Source organism: Cavia porcellus, unplaced genomic scaffold (genome assembly GCF_034190915.1).
Source record: "Cavia porcellus strain 051 isolate PalLab524CR breed Dunkin Hartley unplaced genomic scaffold, mCavPor4.1 scaffold_13, whole genome shotgun sequence".
Lineage (NCBI taxonomy): Eukaryota > Metazoa > Chordata > Mammalia > Rodentia > Caviidae > Cavia > Cavia porcellus.
The window spans coordinates 63070973-63084966 of record NW_026947496.1 but is presented as its reverse complement, the minus strand read 5'-3'; the positions used below and the strand labels follow the sequence as shown (position 1 = coordinate 63084966).

Genomic DNA, 13994 nt, shown 5'->3' with positions numbered 1-13994 from the left:
AGTCTGTTGCTTTCAATTGGTGCATTGAGACCATTTACATTAATGGTTATAACTGTTATATGTTGGTTTATTGTTGACATGTTATCTTGCTGCTGTTGCATCTTTATCTTTCCATTCTGTTTAATTGTCTGCTTTGCTTAGTGGTTTTTTTCCTAAGTGTATCTAATCTGTCTTTCAGCATTCTTTGCAGGGTTGGCTTGGTGATCATGAAGTTCTTCAGCTGTTCTTTGTCATGGAAGCATCTTATTTCTCCATTGATTCTGAAGGACAGTTTTGCAGGGTACATCAGTCTAGGTTGGAAATCATTTTCCTTTAGGATCTGAAATACTTCACTCCATTCTCTTCTTGACACTATTGTTTGTGCTGAGAAGTCTGCTGTGATTCTAATAGGTTTTCCTTTATGGGTGATCTGTCTTTTCTTTCTGACAGCTTTTAATATTCTATTCTTATATTGGATTTGTGAGATAGTTATTATTATATGTCTGAGTGTAGTTTTATTTTGGTTACGGCTATTTGGAGTTCTATATGCGTCACTGATCCTGATGTCAGTTTCTATTCACATGTTTGGGAAATTTTCAGCTATTACTTCTCTGAATATCCTCTTGATATCCTTTATGTTGTCCCCTTCTTTTTCATTTATCCCTATCAATCGTATGTTGTTTTTCTTTGCATCATCTTGCAACTGTTGAATTGTTATTTCCTGATTCCTTGTTATTTTTAAAAGATTTTTCCTTTCCTGTTCACTAGCTGCAATCTTGTCTTTGAGGTTTGAAATTGTATCTTTACTTTCATTGAGCCAGTTTTTACAACTTTCAATGGAATTTTTGATTTCCTGTATATCTCTTTGCATCTGCTTTATGTATTCTGTTTGTTTTTCCTTGTTATATTGTTCATCCAGAGATTCTACCTTTTTGTTTAGTTCCTCCAATTTTTCAACTGCATCTTCTTTAGATATGTTCAGCATTTCTTTCATTTGTTTTACCATTTCTTCTTTTACCTGGGAGATTATTTCTAATTTGAATTCCTTTAAAGCTTCCCAGAGTTTCTTCTTTATTTCAGTTGCTATTATGTCAGGTATTTCAGGTGTATGGCATATATTTTCTTCTGTGTACATAGCTCCTAGGATTTCTTGGGATGGGCTGGAGGTTTCAGATTGTATTTTGGTCTTTCATTTTGTCATTTTCCTATATTTCCATGTTTCAAGTGTTATTCCAAGACTTCCCCCAGGGCCTGTTGGAAATCCTCTTCTATGCCCTCAGCTCCTGGGACTCTGACTGCCCAGTTCCCCAGATTGAGAGAGGATCACTGGGGGTGGAGTAGGCAGGCCCAAGCCCTGTGGTGCAGGTTGAGTGTGGCAGGAAGCTGCGAAGTTCCTTGGCTGGTGTGAGCAATGATCCCAAACTCCTTGGGTTCAGGGGATGGTGCGGGGACATTCCAGAACTGAAGGCACTGGCAGGCCAGGGACCCCATAGTCAGCCAAGCATGGCCGGGAGCCATGTGAGCAGTTGTTGAAGACCCACTGAGCTGGTCCAGTGTAGCAAGAAGCTGCAAAGTTCCTTGGCTGGGCCCCAGCAAGGATCCCAAACTCCCTGGGTTCGGAGGATGGTGCGGGGAACACTCACCGCAGGTCACTCAGCCTCTGGAACTTCATGTGTGTTGAATTTAGAGATTAAAATATTTGCATCCTCATTTCAGAAGTTTCAGTCAACAGTCATTTGTCCTGATCACTGTAGGCATTTCTTAGAGGTTTCAGTCCATATCAGGCTCCAAGCGGCAGGGAGGCATGGAGAGGCCACAGTTCATGGCCAGCTGCAAGTGTGAGCTGGCAGGAGAGAGAAGCCTTCTTTACAGGTCATTTTGAAGGTTAACTAACTTAAGTTTTATAGGAACAATAGCAACAACCCTGGTGAGAATAATTATATCTAAGTACTTAATGAATGTTTGCTGCTCTTACTATTAGTATATTCTGATGCCTTACACAGAAATATCTTGAAGGAATGAACAGGCCACTCCACTAAAGATTCTTCTCTGTTTTGGCCACTGTCCAGGGTCTCAGATTCAGGCAGCCAAACTGCCTTTGGGACATGAGCATCTGTCCACTGAATGGCCATAGCCCACTGGCTGAGCCCCCCAGGTCAAGAATTAACCATCACATAGCCTCAAACAAGCACCTTAGTGGAATTTGAAATGTGGCCTGGAAGGTGATGAACCTCAGCTTCTATTACCAGTTCCTAGAATGAGGCTGTTTCCTCACATAGAGGCTGCATGATTCATGCAAAGTGAGAGCTGAGCGACAAGTTAATGTCTTTCTTTTTTAAACTATTTCAACCTCAAGGGATCTTGAAAAAATTGATGGAGCTTTTTATTCTTCTTCATCATAATATTCTTTCTTACATGGATCAAAACTCTTACTGAATGATGGGCTCTGGGTTACAAATGTAAATTTTTTTTGCACCTGTCAATAAGTTTTTGTCTACAAGGTAAGCAAAAACACACGTGCTAGGATGGGTTTGACATTCTGATACAGCAAAAATTCTTTTAGAATATCAGGAGCTATTTCAAATAGAGGGGAGGAAATGTATACAAACACAAATCTCATGACACATATAATTGCTCCCCTGTCTTTATTATGTTAATTTTTTCGTATAAAGAAATTAGTTGTCCAGTTAGGTTATTCTGGAATGGCAAACACAAGGGCAGTATGGGGAGGCACTTCACAGACACAGGGAGCTTTGGAGGGGGGCCATTTAGACATCAGGTTAAATCCTGACTCTGCCACCTACTAGCTGTGTGACCTGGGGCAAGTTCATTAGCTTCTCTCATTCAATATGAGATGGCCATCCATATCTACCTGGTAGGTTTTTCATGAGAATCTTAAAATCTAGTTCTCCAAGTAAATAGAAGAAATATGTTATAGTCCTTAAGAGCTTTGTATTTGGAAGCAGATTTCATATCAAATCCCAGATCTCTTAACCTCCTTGTGATTTTGGACATGATATGTCCTTGCACATTTCTTTCTCAGCTGTGGGAAAAAAACCAACCTCTGAGAGCTGGAGTAAGAAGTGTGTGTGATGGTATAAGTAATGTATTTAACCTAGAACCCAGCACTTGGGATGACTTTAAAAAAGAGTAGAGCCTCCTCTTTGGTGCAAATAGGACAAGACTCTGGGCTTCTTTATGATTTGATCAGAGGTGAGGAATCACTCCGCTCCACTCAGAGCAGACTCAGAGCCCAACAGAAGTATGTTCTTTATATACGTATTGTCATGGTTTATGTCTGTGGCCCCCAGGCTCATGAGTTTGAATTGTGCATTTGTTATTCGTTCATTGTCTAGTGCTTGTACTGATGGTGTCAGTGCTCCACCCACATAAGGGTGGAGCCAGGATGTGATGTAATGGCAGGAAGAAGGTGTGTCTTGCTCTTTGCTGGTTCCTGTTTGCTGTTTGCAGCCACCATGAACTATGGCCCAGCCATGCCCGCCTGCCTTGGAGCCAGCTGAGTGTGGACTGAAACTTCCAAAAACTGTAAGAAATAATCCTTTCCTTTCCCAACTTGGGCATCAGGTATTTTGTCTCAGTGACGAGCATAAAGTAACTAAGACATGTATACTCCTATTGCTCTCCACAATTTAAAGAAAAGGTTTAATTTAGCTCACATTTTAAGGGGGTTCAGTGCATGTTTGGCTGGCTCCATGGTATGAACATCATGGCAGAAGGGCATGGAGGAGCAAAGATGTGTAGTTTGTGATTGGCAGGAAGCAAAGCAGGGGAAGAGTCCCAGAGAGGAGGGGATGAGGGACCAGACATATACTCTCTTGCCACAACTCCATGATTACCCAGACACAAGTAGAAGTTTGTTACAAAAATCCACAGGGAAGACCCCAAAGTCAGTCAAGTGGACACTCCACACTCATCACCACATGGTGGTAAGCCCGGCAGCCAGCAAACACTTCTTGGTTCTGTGCCTGAGTCTCCTATGAGCTACTGCTCCATTTCTCTATCACACTAACTGCATTCTTAGATGTACGCTGATCAATGTATCTATTAGCAAAGCCTGGAGAAGTGATTGATTTTTAAAATGATGGATATTTTTCTTATGGAGATGAGGCTAATAAAATATCTGGTGGAGACTGGAGGTGCAGCTGAGTGGTAGAGCGCTTGCCTACATGCTCAAAGCCCTGGGTTTGATTCCTATCACCACAAAAAAAAAAGAAAAAAGAAGAAAATGTCAATGAGAGGATAGTTACAGGAAATTTTTACCTTGACTCTGAAATAACAGAGAGTCACTTCAAAGACTGGCCACATTCCTTTCAAGGAAAACTTAATCCTAAATAAAGTTACAGATTAACACACCTGATCATTTTTCCTTGCCACTGACCCTTGTTAAAAAGAGATTTTTTTTACTAACATCAATAGAATTCACCAATTAGCCAACTTAATCATAGAAATCCTTCTTATATCGGACAAATTTTTGATTAATTTAAAGTTGGAGAACAGGGAATATGGTTCTGTGGTGGCCTTGCACACATGAGGCCCTGGGTTCCATCTCTAGCACTGCAAAATAATTAGTAAAATGGGGATTCTCCTCTTCTTCTTCTGTCTTCCCCCAAAGATTTTTGTCAGTGCTGGGTATCAAATGCATGCCCAACCCCACACAGAGGAATTATAAAACTTAATTCTCACATTTTACTCCATAATTTTAGTTAACAGAAAGACAGCCAGGCCAAGTGCAGTAAAGAGTCAGAGCAATTTATGTGCATCCTGTGCTTCATTTCTGATTTGTGCAGCAGGACAGGAAATTTACATCATCAGTGTGTTGTGATCATTCAGTGAGCTCAAATGTGGCAGAGAGGTTTCCCCCCTCACCCTCCACACTGATTCATCCTTTCCTTCCTGGGGACCAGGGCAGCAGACACTGTTAGTTTTCTACCCAGTGGCAATTCTGTGTAACTTTCATCCCAAAAATCAGAAATCCAGTTTAGTTCACTTTCCTTCAAGTAACCCACACCCTTTATTTTGGCGAGCAGGAGGACTGGCCTCCTAGGCAGCCCTAAGGAATAAGTCTTGTCTTACTTATGCTAATCTTTGAGGTCTCAATCCACCTGCCAGGTAAATGGTTTAAATAAGAGCATGTGGCTAGTGGGCTGGGGGAATCAATCTGTTGTGGATCATCTTGGAAGCTGTATTTAAAAGGAGAAATGAGGTGCATTTTCCTTTCTATTTCTGAATGCCATCCTCAGTATGTGGTGTATGAGAGATGTCAGACATCTGCAGACCATGAAGGGACTTATCTAATGAAGTTAGAGCAACAAATTGAGGATGGCAGGGTAGAAAACAAAGGAATATGAGTTCTTGATGATGTCTTTAGGCCAGTGTATTAATCAGCTTTCTGTTACTGTAACAAAATGCCTGAAGTAATCGATTTAAAAAGAGGGGGATCTATTTTCTGTCACATTGGGGTTTCAGTCCATGATCATATGGTACTATTGCTTTTGGACCTGTATTTGAGATGGCACAGCATGACAGGGCATGCAAAATGGACCAATTGCTCATTTCATTGTGCCTGAAAAGCAGAAGAAGAGGAACAACAGGCCAGAGTCCCACAATCCCTTTTTGAAGGCATGCTCCCAATGACCTACTTCCTCTCACTGGACCCCATTTGTAAAAATTCCATCACCTTCCAATAGCACCAGGGACTGCGGTTGAAGGTTGAACAAAGGGTTCCTTGAGGACATTCCAGATCTAAACTACAGAAGCCAGTGAATGAATAAATCTGGCATATGGCCTATATTTTGGCTCTTTGTTATGTAAAATAATAAATCTTCTTTTTTCTAGCCATTTCAAGGCAGATGTTTTGTTACTGGTAGCCAAAAGTGCTCCCAATAGTGGTTATCAGGTCTGCTTGCAAATATTTGCATTTTCTTTCTAGTAGAATTACACTTCCTCGCCTCCTTCAAAGTAAGATGCAAAAATTTGGCCGGCATGATCAATGAAATGTGAGTAGAAGCAGTGTGTCATTACTTTCACTTTCACTCCATTTCATTGGAGATGGTAGGTTGGAATCAACCTGCTGGTACTCCAATAATGTTTCAATGGAATTACAAATATAACTTTCCAGATTGTGAGGAGGACTGGAAAAGGGATTAAAATACTTGGATTATAATATACAATACTTGGATCACAATATTATAAGGAATTACTACTGGGTTTATAATATTGGGACTTTAATACAAACATTCATCCAGTTATTCTAGAAATATTCCCTAGGCGTCTGCCATATGCCAGATTCTGCTAAGAGTGGGGCAGCAATCAAAATTCATTTTCTCTCTTCTTTACATATACATAATTAATGTTCACTATGACAATTCAGAAAATGCAGACATGCAAAAATGGAATCATTCCAACCACTTCTAATGAAATTGCTCATATCATGACTAATGCCCAGATGTCCCCCAAAGCCTCATGAAATCATGGGTAGGGCTTTACAGAGGTGACTAGATCTAGAGTATATGATGCTGAGATTAAGTATGTGGTGTGATGCTGGGATAAAGAGTGTGTGATTTTTAAATTAATTAGTCTATTGGTTGATTTGACATAGTTCTGGTACGGCCTGCCCTGGGTGTGAGTGCTCCCCACCCTAAGAAGTGTGGCTTGGATAAAATATAAGGGACCAAAAGAGGGCTCCTGCCATCTCTTGCTGCTTTGCTTTTCCATTATATGTTGCTTGCTGCTTTTGCTGCATGAAGTATTTCTCCCTCCATGTCCCTTTGCCATGCCACCCTGCCTTGGAGACAGCCTATTATGGACTGAAACCTCTACAAACTATGAGTTAAAATCAACCTTTCCTCCCTCAACTTTGGATGTTGGGTTTTTTACCTCACAATGAGAAAAGTAACTAAGGGGCTGGGTATTTAGCTCAGCGGCATAAGTACCTGCCTTGCAAGCAGGCAGTCGTGAGTTCGATCCCTGGTACCAGTAAAAAGGAAAAAGACCAAAAAAAAAAAAAAAAAAAAAGAAACTGAATGAGAAAAGTAACTAAGACAACCTACTGAGAGCTGTTATGACTCTTCCAACATACCCTGGCCCAGACTTTTTCTTGTGCACATGTAATAATAGCCATCATTTCTTCAGTGAGTAACTCATGTCAAGCATTAGGCTCAATGTTTTATGTGGATTATTTCTTTTGTTTTTTCAATAACTCATTGAAGGAATGACTTTCATTATGGTAATTTGTTTGGAAAACTGAGACAGCAAAAATAACGAACTTGCTCAAAATCACATAACTAGTACATGGTGGTACTGGGATTGAATGAAGACATTATTTCAATACTGTAATGGTTGACCTTGTGTCAACTTAAGTTTAAGTAACTGCGTGGTAGAGGACAGGTCCTCACTTTGTAAACACCTTCATCCTGTGCAAGAGAAGGACACAGAATTATGAGTGCTACTACCCCCACCCTAGGGGATGATGGCCTGCTTACAATGCAAGGGAAGAAAAGAGACTTGCTCGTCCCCTTTTTAGCTCTTGTTGCTTTTGTGGTCTTCTGCCATGGTGAACTGTTGCCCCTGTGCCATGCCACCCTGCCTTGACACCAGCTGATTACAGGCCGAAACCTTCACAAACTGTGAGTTAAATAAACCTTTCCTTCCTTAATTTTTGGCACTGGGTATTTCTTCTCAGTAATGAGAGAAAAGTAATCAAGATGAAAATTAAAATAGCATCATATTCTTTCATACTTCTCCATTGTTTGATTAGTGTACAGTGACTGTACATATTAATGAGTTCCACTTTGGCAGATTGCACATACAATAACATACTTTAAAACATCCTCCCAACGTTTGTACCTATCTCTCCTTGTTCAAAAATCTCAGGCCCCCAGTGTGGTGGTGCACAGCTATTTAGGAAGTTGAGGCAAAGAGACAAAGAGATCTTTTCATGCAATATGCTTTGTTTTTTTCTCCTGAAGATTAAATCTAGGGCCTTCATGTGGAGCTATATTTCCAGTCCTTTTTCTAATATAGTTTTATTTTGAGACAGAGTCTTACTAAGTTGCCCTCTCTGGGTTCAGACTTGCAACCCTCCTGCCTCAGCTTCTGAGAGTACTGGGTTTACAAGCTTGGGCCATCAAAGCCAGATCTATAATTTCATTTTAAACCATTCCTTTCATTCTCTGATAAAGATGAACACCAAGTCCCTCGACCAAATGTTCACATTGGACATTTATGTTGCTTCTAATTTTCTCACGACTGTGCTATCTGCAGTCCAGGATGCTTTTCATAGGCATCAGTTATCAAAGAGAAATAAACAATCCTTCATAATCTGCCATTCATCTGCCTCTGTACTATGAGTTCTAACTGTTCTAACTGTTCTGTCCACCCTGAACTCTGGACCTTCCCCACAAGACACATCTTTTTGCATGGATGCAGCCTCTTGCAAAGTGCTTCCATTCTTCTTGCACAGATTCCCAGTCTTCAGTTGTCAACTGCTCTGTGTCCTAACCAGTGCTTCATTGGTTAGGACTATGTGCTTCATTGCCTGGGCTGACCACGGGGCACAGCAGTATGGAGTGATCGCATCACTACTCCACCCAGTACATTTTACTCTCATCATTTATTCACATAATTGTGATTCTTCTTAGAAACTCCAGCATCTAACACTGTGCCTAATACAGATCTCAGGAAATATTTGCTAAATTAAAGGAAACCAAATTATTAAAAATAATAAAACAAAAATAAAAACAACAATGAGAGTTACTTCTTCCTGAAAATGTATTTAGACACTATGGTTAATTGTCTTATGTATTTTAGACAATACTATTATTGTCTCTTTTTTTCTATTATTGTCTCTTAAGAAAGAGACAATAAGAAAGCTGAGTCTCTGAGAGAATTCACTTACCAAAATCACTCAACTGATAAAGAAAAAAAATTAGAATTCAGTCTAATCTCTTAATTTCTGTACTTCAGTTTAACTTTGTTTTGTCTTGTTTTGTAATGAAAATCTAACCCAAAAGTACTCTCAATATATCACTGAGTTGCACCAGCCTTTAAAAAATTTTTAAATTTTTGAGATAGGGTCTCACTAAATTGCCAAGCTTGGTTTGAACTTTCTATCTTCCTGCCTCATCTTCTCGAGTTGCTGGGGTAACAGGCATGTACCACCAATCTGCCTGGCAACCACCATGTTCTTATTTGCCCCACTAGTGGCCTCCCAAGTACAGTGACACGCATCTACTCTTCAAACATTCATGGGTACCTACTATGTGCTAGTCCTGGACAGAGTTATGAGCAAGATATACACATAAGCCCCGCCTTCCTGGAGAGGCAATCTAATGAGGAGTTCAAATTTGACAGCATCAGGATCACCTGATATGCATGCGGAAGACACAAATTTCTTAGCTCTGGACATTTTTATTTAACTTTTCTTGGGCAACACCCAGGAGTCTATTTTTTTAACATGGTGCTAGGTTCATTTTACTTTAAACCAGTAGGTGTTGGTGATCCTATTGGTTGTTAAAAATATTTGCAGATCCCTAAACCAGTTAGAAAAGACACATGGCACTGAAGCCCCTGCATGTAGGTGACCAACTGTTCAAGATTTTCCTAGAATGTCCAGGTTTCAGGGGTTAAGTTCCTACATCATGGGCAAAGCACAACAGTTGGTCACTGTGGTGGATTAATAGTCAACTTGCAACACCCAGCTGAACTGATTCAGCATGATTCTGGGTGTAGAGGGCCTACCTGAGGGTTGTTGCCAACAACATGAAAAGAGAATTAGAGGGGAGGATCATATGCTGTTGATTCTCCTGGAGAAGCTTGTCACTCTGGCTTTCCTGATATGAACTCAGCTATTCTTATTGTCAGAGGAGTTTGGATCCATGATGTCACTGAGGACAGCTATGGTTCTTTTCGGGGGAGCTCCTTGCCTTGAGTGTCACTTCCATGCTCCAGTTTAGATCCCTCTGCCTGCTGGCACAGATCCTTCATTCCAGTGGTGCAGACTTTCTAGCTTCCACCACTGACCTTTGAGCCTTCTCAGTGCAGATCCTTGGTACAGACTTGCATGAAACATTGTTGTGGACTCTTGGTCTCCAGTTGGATCCTGGAAGACATTGCCATGGGCTCTACGTCTTCATCTGGACAACTACAGGACATTGTCGTGGGATCCAGCTGGACTGTTTGGGTTCTCCGTGTGTAGACAAATCTCCACCCTCTTTTGCATCTGACTCTTTGGGTGGGTATTATAAAATAACCCTACAAATGATGTGTCTGAATTAAATCTTTTCTCTTGTAAACCCTGACTACAACAGTCACTATACCTGATGACCTCAGCTATTCTGATGTTGCCCAGATTTGCCATGGTTCAAAACCCGCAGGGCTAATGTGTGGCATAGGATGCCTGCCCCTGCCCCAGATTGCACCTGCTGCCAGTTCTGAAAAATGGATGTCCCTCCGCCCTGTTAAGTATTTGAACATTACCTCTGGCCTAAGCAATTCTGATGCAAGTAATCTAGAAACAATTCTTGGAGAAATACTATTCCAATTGCCTAATACCAAATGAGGCATGGAGAAGATTTTTAATAACATAATTCTAAAAAGAAGAGTAACATTCTTAGTATGAGCCAGAAACAATTTTAGGAACTTTACACAAACTTATTTAATTCTCACTGTAATACTGAAAAGTAGATACTCCTAACCCCATTTTCCAGAAGAAGAAACCAAGGCCCAAAGAAGTTTAGTGAATCGCAGAAGACTGCATAGCTAGTAAGGGACAGAGGCAGGATTTGAACTCAGTTCAGCCCCAGAGTTACTGTATGGTCAAGCCAAGATAGATGTCTACATAGAGTGGATCTAGGAAACTCTTTATCCCAGCTAAAGCATCACTAAATTCTGTACTCTCTGCGACACAACCAGAGCCCCTGTTCTGCTTTGAGTCTCTGGTCTTTATTCAGATTTCAGACAATGGCACAGGATGCAAAGTTTCCTGAGGGCGACAGCGAATCCTTCTTTCTGCTGCTCTCTGGGAAACAAGCTGTTTTCAGGCTCCCAACAGCTCTCCTCACATGGCAGAAAGCTGAATACCAACTGCATTTGGGAGTGAGGGATTGAAGCATATGTCAGCATCAGAGAAAGGAACCAAGTGACAGCCTTCTTCAGGGAAGGAGTGTGAGATTCTTTTTTTTCAGGCAAGGCTGATTTTAAATGAACTTCTCCTCTTCATGTTTGAGTCCACCTGTTAGCAGGCCAGATGGACCCAGCTAGCCTTTTCTTCCACAGGCTTCAAATAAAATACAGCAGTCTCTGCGACTGGGTGCCTGGATTCCACCCACCGACTAGAGCTCTCTCTGTGCCCAGGTGCTTCACGTTGAAGGCTCTTAGAATCACAGAAGCTGGCACCCACACAGAATGACATTTACAACTGGGAGAGTGGGTGCTCAGACCCCCATTAAAGCTTTCGGTAAATACTGATCGTGCTTTCACTTTGTACCAAGCATTCTGCTGGGTTTGTTAATACAGATGAATGAGCCAGAAACCGCCCCCAACCAGTCAAAAAAAACATCATTCATTTCCACTTGGAGAAGTGCTTTAAAGGATAGCTTGGGTGTTGCGGGAGTTTGTCAAGGGGTCTGATCTACTGGCAGTCAGGGAAGACTTCTTGAAGACGGTGGAATCACAAGTAGTGGGAAAGAGTAAGTGCTGGTGCAGAGTGGGGAGAGATATTTCAAACTGATTGTATTTGCCAATAAGCCAGAAACCTGTAAGAACTGGTACAGTCATGAGAACAGAGCTGCAAAGAACAGCTGCAGAGCGGGCCAGATGCACAGGTGCTCTTGGCCTTGGTGAAAGGTTCAGACATTTTCCCGAGGATATTGAAATGTTGCCACAAGAAGAGAAACACAACTGGATCTATAAGATTTTTTTGGCTTACACTGGATCAATAACAGAAACAGAGCTGGATCTCAAATTCAACTTGATCTTAGCCAAAAGGCTGAGAAGTAATAGGCCTCAAATTCAGACAAGAGTGTCTCCCTATACAGTGTTTTTATTGAAAACCCCAGAATTTGTGTTCTGCTCTTGAAGAAATAACATTCCATTCTGTTTATAAATCCCTTCAGCCACTTTCCCATCTTCTACATTGTCTGGAATGAGGAAGAGCCCAAAATGCAGGACCAGACAGATGCCCTAAGCAAAATCCCTGTTCTCTATGTCTATTGTGTGGTCTTGAGACATTTCTGGGCCTCCATTTCTTATTTATAAAATGATTTTTACAGATCAGATCACTGTAAGCACAATTTACAAAGGCAATGCATGTAATGTAATTGACCTAAAACCAGTGCTTAATAAATAGGAACTCATTTCATCAGAACTTGCTTCTCTGGGACAGAGCCAAACATCTTTTGTTGAAGGGTTCCTATATACATCATTTTTAGTCTTCTAAGTTGGAAGTGGCTGATGCATTTTGTTTATCTAAAGAGCATTTTTATTCCCTTGAGTAAACTCACTGTAAGGAGGAGGGTCCAGATCAAGTTGGATCACTCCTATTACTCCACATCGTTTCCTGTCCTGGGAAGGACCAGTTATCTCCCTTGCCCAAGTGTTGATGTGTACTTGGAGCTGCTGAGACCAAGTGTGTCTTTCCAGTAGGTGAGGCTAATGCTGGCTGCCATGTGTACCTCAGGGCAATAAGCAGAGGGACTGGAGGAAAGCAGAGCTGGGAGCCAGATGAACAGAAAGTTCAGGCAGCTTACAGGTGTGTGGTCTAAAGCTTCAGGCCACGCGCATCCCAGTTCTTGAAATTCTGTGAACTACCTCAACAGCACTGCAAGCTTCTCAGTCACCAAATCCCCTTCTTGTCTGAGACAAGTTAAGAGGTGTTTTGACACTTGTAACCAAAAAGAGTTCTGACAAACATTCGAGGTCACAGGCAATTCTGAATCATCTGCTTACAAAGCCCCAAAGTTCCAAAATGTCTCAAAAGGTTACCCAGGCCAGAAAAAAAAAAAAAAAAAAAAAGGAACCCACTGAGCATAGTGACACATGCCTGTAATCCTAGCACTCTGGAAGGCTGAGGCAAGACAATCTCAAATTCAAGCCCAGCCTAGACAATTCAATGACTTAGTTCGACCCTGTGCCAAAATAAAAATTTAAAAAGGGCTTGGGAAGTATCTCAGGACAAAGGCCATGGGTTCAATCTCCAGTACCACAAAAATTGCAGAATCGCCTAATTTTCAGGAACTCAGATAAAACAAAAGCAAGAAGCACTATTGCTGCTGTAGGAGAATGGAGACCCTGAGGCAACCACTCCCCAGCATCCTCCTGAAAGCTAATAGTGGAGTTTGACTTCCTACATCAAGAGTCACCTTGACCACATTTTTAACACCTGGTCCACTAACCTCAGTTAGAACTGTCCACCATGGGCAGCTGACTAAGCCCTGAGCAGTCTGTTTCCGTTCAGAGTTTTCTGAGAGCAGGATAGTTCCTCACCTGCAACCTGGAAACACTCACCCATGAGTCCCAGTCTTCTAGAGGTAAACAGAGCTAATTTAATGTACCTTTCCTATGGCAGCCCTGGCTGAAAACAATTTTCAGGTCCCGCTTGGTTACTGGCTTTTGCATCCTCAGTTCTTTCTGATTGTTCCTCAGGGGACCTCATGTCCAGCTGGTGCAATGCCTAAAAATAAGCAGCCTACTGCTCAAGGTGCAATGTAAGGAGAAGCATAAAGACAGCAAGCTAAGATACAGAGAAAGTGCTTATAAAAACACACATGAAGTGTACAGCGACCCATTGCTTAAGCTGGTTGTAGAAGTCTCTATATCCATCACCATGGCCCATGCTCTTCTATATTTAAAAATATCTATCAGGCCAGGGATACAGCTCAGCGGCACAGCACCAGTCTGGCAAGTGTAAAGTTGTTTGATTCATGTACTGTTTCGCAGTACTGGAGATTGAACCCAAGGCCTTCACACTGAAATACAGCCCTTTTTATTGTTTATTT

The 13994-nt window shown here is 41.5% G+C and overlaps 1 pseudogene; it reads right to left on the bottom strand.

Annotated features, from left to right (window-relative positions):
- Positions 1 to 2379: 2379 nt before the first annotated feature.
- On the bottom strand, positions 2380 to 2501 carry LOC111757890 (small nucleolar RNA SNORA40; annotated as a pseudogene).
- Positions 2502 to 13994: the final 11493 nt, after the last annotated feature.